The sequence below is a fragment of the Panthera pardus genome, unplaced genomic scaffold (assembly GCF_024362965.1).
Source record: "Panthera pardus isolate Hobbes unplaced genomic scaffold, ASM2436296v1 HiC_scaffold_5, whole genome shotgun sequence".
NCBI lineage: Eukaryota > Metazoa > Chordata > Mammalia > Carnivora > Felidae > Panthera > Panthera pardus.
In genome coordinates, this window is record NW_026526980.1 from 3,245,818 (window position 1) to 3,254,587 (window position 8,770).

The window sequence follows — 8,770 nt, forward strand, 5'->3', positions numbered from 1 at the left end:
GAGGTAGAAGTGATGGGGGCTGGGAGACTCTGCTGTGGAACGCCCGGTCAAGGAGGACTGCTCAGAGGAAGTGACATGTGAACTGAGACCTAAATGACAAGAAGGTGCCTGACAGCCTGGGACTGTGTTTTGAGAACAGCCAGCAAATGCCTTCCCACTCAAGATGCTGTCTGCGCATTGGGGCACGGGCATCGCTGGGGGCTTATTGGACGGGCACCCACCGAGGGCGCACCCCAGCTGTGAGGAACTGGACTGTGCATTTGAATGAGATCGACCGGGGGGGATTCAGGTGAGAATCACAGAGCTGGGGATTGAATTCGAGAGCCTGCATTACTGTTTCAGGATGCTGGTTTCGGTCAGATACTGTGACTCCACTGCATAGACATCTCGCCTCAATGAGAAGCTGTTTCTCTAGTGAGACCCAGGCTGGCAAACGGAACTGAGCCTTTGTTTTTCAGAGCTGTGCCATTTTATTACTTTATTTTATTTTATTTTTTAAATGTTTATTTTTGAGAGAGAGAGGAGAGCACACATACAAGTAGAGGACGGGTAGAGAGAGGGAAAGGGAGACACAGAATCTGAAGCGGCTCCAGGCTCTGAGTTGTCATCACAGAGCCTGACATGGGGCACGAACTCATGAACTGCAAGATCATGGGCTGAGCTGAAGTTGGATGCTGAACCGAATGAGCCACCCCAGCGCCCGAGAGCTGTGCCATTTTAAAACTGGTTTTGGGGGGACCTGAGTGTCTCAGTCTGTTAGGCATCTGACTCTTGGTTTCAGCTCAGGTCATGATCTCATGGTTCGTGAGTTTGGGTCCTATGTTGGGCTGTGCGTGGACAGCATAGAGCCTTCTTGGGATTCTCTGTCTCCCTCTCTCTCTCTGCCCCTCCCTGGCTCGTGTTCTCTTTCCCTCTCTCTCAAAAACAAACTTTTAAAAAACCCCCACAGATTTTGGGAAAGTGAAGGAATCACTTAGCAGGCAGAAGCTGGAGGCCTGAGAAACAGCGTTATCATGAGACTTTTCACAGTGACATCACCACTGGGCTGAAGCGTACCTTCAGCCCAAGCCCTGGGCACCACAGGCAGAGTTCTCACAAGTCGGAAAGGCCACGGGCTGTCTTTCTGAATGCACTTAATTGCCTGTGATTCACCCCTCAGAGAGGAGCCAGAAAGAGAGATCGTTCCTAACCGGAGTACTGATAACTGGCAGCAACTTGCAGCTACAGTTCCAGGCTGAACACCAGCCCTGGAAGGAACACGCTGTTGTAATGGGGCAAAGTTGCATAAAAGGTGGGTAAAAGCAAAGAGGAAGCACAACCAGCAACCTCAAATTTCCCCAAGCTACAGGAGATTGCATTTATTTAGCACTGCACAGATTACTACGTCCTTTACATATAACGAGCAATGGATTGCGTTTAGCTGTTGGTGCAGAGACCCAGCCACAGCTGCTCATATAAACTAGAGGGCTTTTCTTTTACTTAAATAGTGGTCTGAGGACATCTACAAATTCATCAGACTTCCTCCTTTCTGCTCCACTATTCTCGGCATATGGCTTCCTTCCTCAAGGTTACCTCATGGTCAAAGATGGCTGCTGCAGCCCTGGCTACCTTGTTTGAGTTCCAGGCAACAGGAAGGAGGAAGTAGCAAGAGACCAAGCTAAGTCACTTCCTTTTAAATAGCTTTCCTGGAAGCCCCACCCAATGACTTCCTCTTATGATTTCATCATCCTCCCTTCCTTGCAAAGGAGGCTGGGAAATGTAGTCCTTAAGCTGGGCACACTGCCCACTTGAATACAATTTAGGCTCTGTTTGCAAAAAATAACTGTGGAATGGATATTGGGAGAGAAGCATGCAGTCTCCAACATGCTTACATTATCCCATTCTGTGCTCAGTTTTGAGAGACCTTTGGGAGAATCTATAATTTCCCCCACAAGGTCTGAGATTCTCTGACACTTTTTTCTGTGTTATAAACAGACTAGCAGTATTTTTTCTTTCTTTTTCTCTGGGTGGGGAGGGGAGAGAGAGAGAGAGAGACAGAGAGAGAGACAGAAAGAGAGAGAATCTTAAGCTGGCTATATCCCATTGACCCCGGGTTCATGATCTGAGCTGAAATCAAGAGTCGGATGCTCAATCAACTGAGTCACCCAGGCACCCCAAGACTAGCAGTATTTTCTCTTTTTCTTAAGAAAGGTAGAATTATTTGCCCAAGGTAAGCTGCATTTCATAGCAAGGGGAGGAGAACATATAAGGTTTCAAATCTGTCAAAAATCTTCTTTCACAATTTGTTTTCTGTGTTTCTACAGAAAACAAGAGTTTAGGGAGAAACACGTCCCTTTAATTTACCAAGTGAGGTGAGTTGTGAGCACATTTGATCACAGGAAAGGCACGAGAAGGAATCAGAACACATCCCTCCCACACTCCTTCCCTCACCTCCCAGAAGAGCAGATCATTGTTCCCATACACGGTGACTGAAATGTGAGTGGGGGAGTCACCCGCATCTCCAACAAGCCACCCCACCTTTGGAGTCCAGGACTGCACGGTCAAAGAATCTCACCCTCAGTAGGAAGCTGAGTGCAGCACGGGTACAATCGAGATGTGGTGTTTTAAAGTGTATCCCCATTTCTATGGCATGCCTCCCTTCAAAGGTGGAGCCAATCCCCCTGGCCTTGAACGCGACCCAGAGTTAGTGGCTTGCTTCCATGGAAGAGGCTGTACACATGCTGTATGACTTCTGAGGCTAGGTCATACAAAGGAGAACTTCCTCCTGGCATTCTCCCTCAGCTCACCCCCTCTGGGGGAACCGGATGCCATGTCTCGTAGCAAAAGTGAAATTCAGAAACCAGCTCAAGAGTGTACTTAATAACGCCAACACTGGTGCTAAACTTGAGCAGGCAACGTATTAAAACCCAAAAAGGACTGCCTTTATTTAAATGTATGTGCGGTGAAATGTTAAGTAAAAGATGTTTGATTTTATCTTATTTTTATTGACCTCTTGTGCTCACAATGTTATTTGACTTTTCTCATGTCTTTTGACTCATGCCCTTCATTCTAACTTTGAGCTTTCCTGGCAGAAATTGATCTATGAGGCCACGTGTATGGCCTACTGTGATGAATGCGCGCATCACGTATCATGAGAAGCTGTCGGTATCACCCATTCTCTTGACGTTGCTGTGTGGTAGTCCAGGAGAGAGGGAAAAAGATGGGCTTCCATTTCAGTTTTAATTCAATCACGTGGGGGCGCCTGGGTGGCTCAGTCAGTTGAGCGTCCGACTTTGGCTCAGGTCACAATCTCGTGGTTCATGAGTTTGAGCCCCGCGTCGGGCTCTGTGCTGACAGCTCAGAGCCCGGAGCCTGCTTCAGATTCTGTGTCCCCCACTCTCTCTGCCCCACCCCTGCTTGTGCTCTGTCTCTCTGTGTCTTTCAAAAATGAATAAGCATAAAAAAATTTTAATTCAATCATGTGAACAAATAATCTTGGGAGTGTGGAAAGCCTTTCTAAGCCTGATGCAAAACTCAGGAGCTATAAATTCAAAGACTGAACTCTTTAAAAAAATTTTCAAAGCAAGAAAAATGGAAAAGGATAAACGAAACAGAAAGCCAATGACAACCTGGGAAACTAGACTAGTCAAAGTACAGCCATAAGGAGATAACCTTTTTTCATTTCTTTGATCAGCGAAGTACAGAGTTTTTGGTTTTTTTTTTAATACCATTAGTAAGACTACGGAAAAATGGCACGCATGTATTTATGGGAGCCAGTGCCAATTGCTCTGCCTTTCTGAAGCACATTTTCTTTTTCTTTTTTTGTATTTTTTTTTATGTGTATTTATTTTTGAGAGAGACAGAGCCTGACATGGGGCTTGATCCCATGAACCATGAGATCATGACCTGAGCCAAAGTCAGGAGTCGGCTGCTCAACCGAGTGAGCCACCCAGGAGTCCCTTTCAGAATATTTTAAAAGGCTTTATGTACTGACAAGGAATGGTGTCAAACTATGTTAAGAGAAAGAAGAGTGCGATAGTACTCATAAAATGGTCGCGTGTTTTTCCTTAAAGGGGGGACATACATGTGTATAGTTACATACACACATACACACGGACACCATTTCCAAAGGTTACATGTTAGCTCTTGAGTATAGGATTGAGACACATGCCAGACAAGGTAGGTGGAATAACTTTTCACTTCTTACTTTCTGTTCTGTGCAATTGCAATTCTTCTGTTGAAACAAGAAGGAGTACTTGTTAGAACCAGTGAATACAGAATACGGTGCTCTTACAGGGGATTCTACCTCATGGAATGTATAGGAAAGGAGGAATTAAAGGATGGCCAAGATGAGTTAGTTGTACAGAGACCCTGAGTACGTGTTCCTATAGTACTAAAACACTGAAAACAGCCAAAATGCTTTGTGGTGATGAACTGATACATTATGATGGGCCTATACCATGGGGTACTATGTGACTGTTAATAAGAAGTAAGCAGGTGACTGCTGTTGACCTTTAAGAAACATGGGTTTGAACTGCGTTGGTCCACTTATATGCAAATTTTTTTCAGTACAGTACAGTTCTGTGAATGTATTTATTCTTCCTTGTAATGTTCTTAGTCACATTTTCTTCTCTCTAGCTTCCTTTATTGTAAGAACACAGTATATAATACATACATAGCATAAAACCTACATGTTAATCAACTGTATATGTTATGATGGATGAGGCTTCCAATCAATAGAAAGCTATCAGGGGGCGCCTGGGTGGCTCAGTCGGTTAGGGGACCGACTTCGGTTCAGGTCATGATCTCACGGTCCGTGAGTTCGAGCCCCGCGTCGGGCTCTGTGCTGACAGCTCAGAGCCTGGAGCCCGTTTCGGATTCTGTGTCTCCCTCTCTCTGACCCTCCCCCATTCATGCTCTGTCTCTCTCTGTCTCAAAAATAAATAAACATTAAAAAAAAAAATTAAAAAAAAAAAAAGCTATCAGTAGTTAAGTTTCAGGGGTGTACAAAGTCACATGGATTTTCGACTGTGTGTGGGGTCATACCCTTAACCTACACATCATTCAAGGGTCAACTGTATATTGTTGGCACGGGAAAGATGTCCAAGATATATTACAAAATGGAAAATAAAAGGTCAGTTTCATAACAAGCTGTGTAATATATCTTTTGTGTTTAAAAGCGTTTACATATAGGGGTGCCTGGGTGGCTCAGTCAGTTAAGCATCCGACTTTGGTTCAGGTCATGATCTCAAGGTTTGTTCGAGCCCTGCATTGATTGGGCTGTGTGCTGACAGGTCAGAGCATGGAGCCTGCTTCCGATTCTGTGTCTCCGTCTCTCTCTGCCCCTCACCCACTCACGCTCTCTCTCTCAAAAATAAATGAATGTTAAAAAAAAAAACTTAAAAAAAAAAGTCTTTATGTATACATACCTAAAAGTCTGGAAGGTGTTAAAAATCAAAGTGCAGGGTCACCTGGCTGCCCTAGTCTGTGGAGCATGATTCTTGATCTTGGGGTCCTGAGTTCCAGCCCCACGTTGGGCATGGAGCCTATGAAAAAAAAAAAAAAAGAAGAAAGTATACATTAACTCACATTTTTTTCAGTCATCAAATGCTACTTACTTTAAATGGATGTGAAGTTTCCAGAGTTTAGCTGAGAGATGTCACATGCACTGTGGTTCCTATAGACCTCCCAATTCCAAGGTTGGAGGTTAATCCAGGATCACTGTCTCAGGCCCCTTGAGGACTAACTTTTTTTTTTTTTTTTTTTTTAGTGCCAGTCTTTATTGAGTAATTTTGTGGATGTGTGAGGAACTCAGTTCTTTTCTCATTTATTCTCATTGAATCTTGAAAGCAAACCTCAGGAATTTCTGTTATCATCTCCATTTTTGATGCTCAAAGAGTCTTACTAATGTGCCCAAGGTCACTCAGACAGGAAGTGCCTATAAAGTTATTTAGAAAGCCAAACTAGATGGCACTATCTCATCAATAGAAAGAAAAAAATGTGGTTCAAGTCAAACTAGATTATTACTGGTTTTGTAAGCCTTTTCCATGTCTGTGCCTTTCTTTTTATTTTATTTAATTATTTTTTTTAAATGTTTGTTTATTTTTGAGAAAGACAGAGACAGAGTGTGAATGGGGGAGGGGCAGAGAGAAAGGAAGACAGAATCCGGGACAGGCTCCAGGCTCTGAGCTGTCAGCACAGAGCCTGACGCGGGGCTCAACCCACAAACTGTGAGATCATGACCTGAGCTGAAGTCGGACGCTTAACCAACTGCGCCACCCAGGCACCCCTTTATTTAATTTAATTTAATTAAAAAAATTTTTTTTAACTTTTTTTTTTTTATTTTTTATTTAAAAAAAAATTTTTTTTTTTAACGTTTATTTATTTTTGAGACAGAGAGAGACAGAGCATGAACGGGGGAGGGGCAGAGAGAGAGGGAGACACAGAATCGGAAGCAGGCTCCAGGCTCTGATCTGTCAGCACGGAGCCTGATGTGGGGCTTGAACCCATAAGCTGTGAGACCATGGCCTGTACTGAAGTCAGACACTTAACCAACTGAGCCACCCAGGTGCTTTGTATCTCTGTGCCTTTCAACTTATGTGTCCCAGTGCTCTGAGGGGCCTCTGCCTTCCAGGAGCCTTGGCTGTGCTTCATGGTCTAGCAATGCTTCCCCCCGCAGGAAGTCCTCTGAAATTCCACCACTGGGAAATACCCATTTATCCTCCTTACAAATCTAACTTTCCACCATCATAGCATAGGCCATATGCTGTTTTTACAGTAGCCACAGGTGAGCCTCATCCCACAGCCCTTGCAGGTTGGCTATGAGCACCCAGCAGGTATTGACGTGTAATAATGCTGCTTAGGTTTTATAAACAGCAGTTTAGAATGAAACTGACCAATAGCTTGGGTCTCCAGAGTCATCTCTGTGTGTCTGGGGGCAGGGAGGGGGAGGAAGAGAGGAAGAGAGAGAGAGAGAGAACACTCATTTAAGACCTTGGCAAGTCTCAGAAAAATCTCTATGAAAATGCCCTCAAATTAAACATTTTTTGCCATACAGGCGCCTGGGTGGCTCAGTCGGTTAAGTGCCCAACTTTGGCTCAGGTCATGATCTCGAGGTTTGTGGGTTCGAGCCCTGTGTAGGGCTGTGGTGACAGCTCAGAGCCTGGAGCCTACTTTGGATTCTATGCCTCCCTCTCTCTGCCCCTCCCCTGCTCCTGCTTTGTCTCTCTCCGTCTCTCAAAAAATACGTTAAAAAAAATTTCTTTGCCATAAAAATAACAGATTTTCAGATGTTTTTCTATTGTAATCATTGAAAAAATTCTTTTAATATTATAGAATCAACAGATAGTTTTTGCTGTGCTTGTGCAAAAGAGGTAAGCCCCAGGCTGTGTGCCTCTGATAGTGGATGGACAAAACGCATTCATGGCCTGCTGCTCCCACTCTGGCTGCCTGAAAACTTGGGGTTCCCCTCTAACACCCACTTTTGCCTGGCATGTACTTTCTGCGTGGCCTCCAACCCCCTTTCTTCCTAAACCTTACCTGTCTTTTTAAAGATTCAACCAGGAAGAAGGCTGCCAAGATTCTGACCTTGAAGAAGTTTTTTTTTTTTTTTTTTTGGAGACAGCAGTCCTGTAAGAAAACGCATCAATAGATCATTTCATGTAGTGATACGGGGTATGAAACTGTAAAACCAGGCAATAGGAGAGTAGAGGGCTCTACTTTAACAAGGCTGGTATGACAAAAGCTCTGTGCTTACAGGCCGTTTGAGCTGAGCCTTGAGAACTGAGGGGCGGGGGGAGGGGTAAGAGTCCAGAGAGAGTGTACCATGAGAGCAAAGGCCCTGTGGCAGAAAAGAGCTTAGTGTCCTGGGGAAACATAAAGAAGGCCAGAGTGAATGGGCAGCACAAGACAAGCAGGGGATGGTGTCAGGTGAAAATAAAGGAGGCGGACCCATATCCTGTAGGTCAAAGTGAGGAGGGTGCGCGAGGTGGCAGCTAGTGGGGGATGGTGGCCTGGCCGACTTCTCCAGCCGTGGGTGGCTCCTGCCCCTGACGCCGGCGTCTGGGGTGGCGGGTTTGCCTCTGTGCGGTCATCGCCCGTTTGCGTGGCTGCTTCCACTGGGGTGCCCCGGGGTCACAGGGGCAACAGGGTCACCGCGCCGCGCGGGGTAACTGGAGGCCGCGCTGTCCACTCGGCGCGGCCACGCGGGTTCCGGCCGCGGGAGGCAGGGGCTGGCGCGTGACGCAGGCTGCCCGCACGTGGCCCCGCAGCGTGCTTGTCGGGACAGGTGCGGGGCCGCCACCCACCCCGGCTTGGGCTCCCCGTCCCGCGCTCCGTTGCGCTGGCGGCCTCCAGGGTGGACTGGCGGCCGCGACACGGGACGCTGTCCCCGAAGACCAGCCCGCTGGCCTTGCCACTTGCGAGTTTTTCTTCGAGCTCGGAGGCCCAAATTGCCCGTGAGAGAAATGGGACACTGAAATAAACAGATGGGGGAGCACTCTGCCAAGCTGGACACAAGTTGGGCGTTTCCTTCTCTTTCTCCACGTCCCTCCTCCCCTTTGGAAGCCCAAAGGGCTCGAGCAGGCTGGCTGCCACCCCCGACACCCCAGCGACTCCAAGGCGCGGAGGCCCGACTTACTTTTGCTTCCCCTGAGGCCGGGAAGCGCCTGAAAAGCCCCCGCGGGGCGCGGTCGCTAGGGCGGGTCACGTGACCCCGACTCGACGCCCCGCGGGGTGGTTGTGCCCAGCGGCGAGCAAGCGAGTGCGCATGCGTACCTTTTATCTCTCCCCA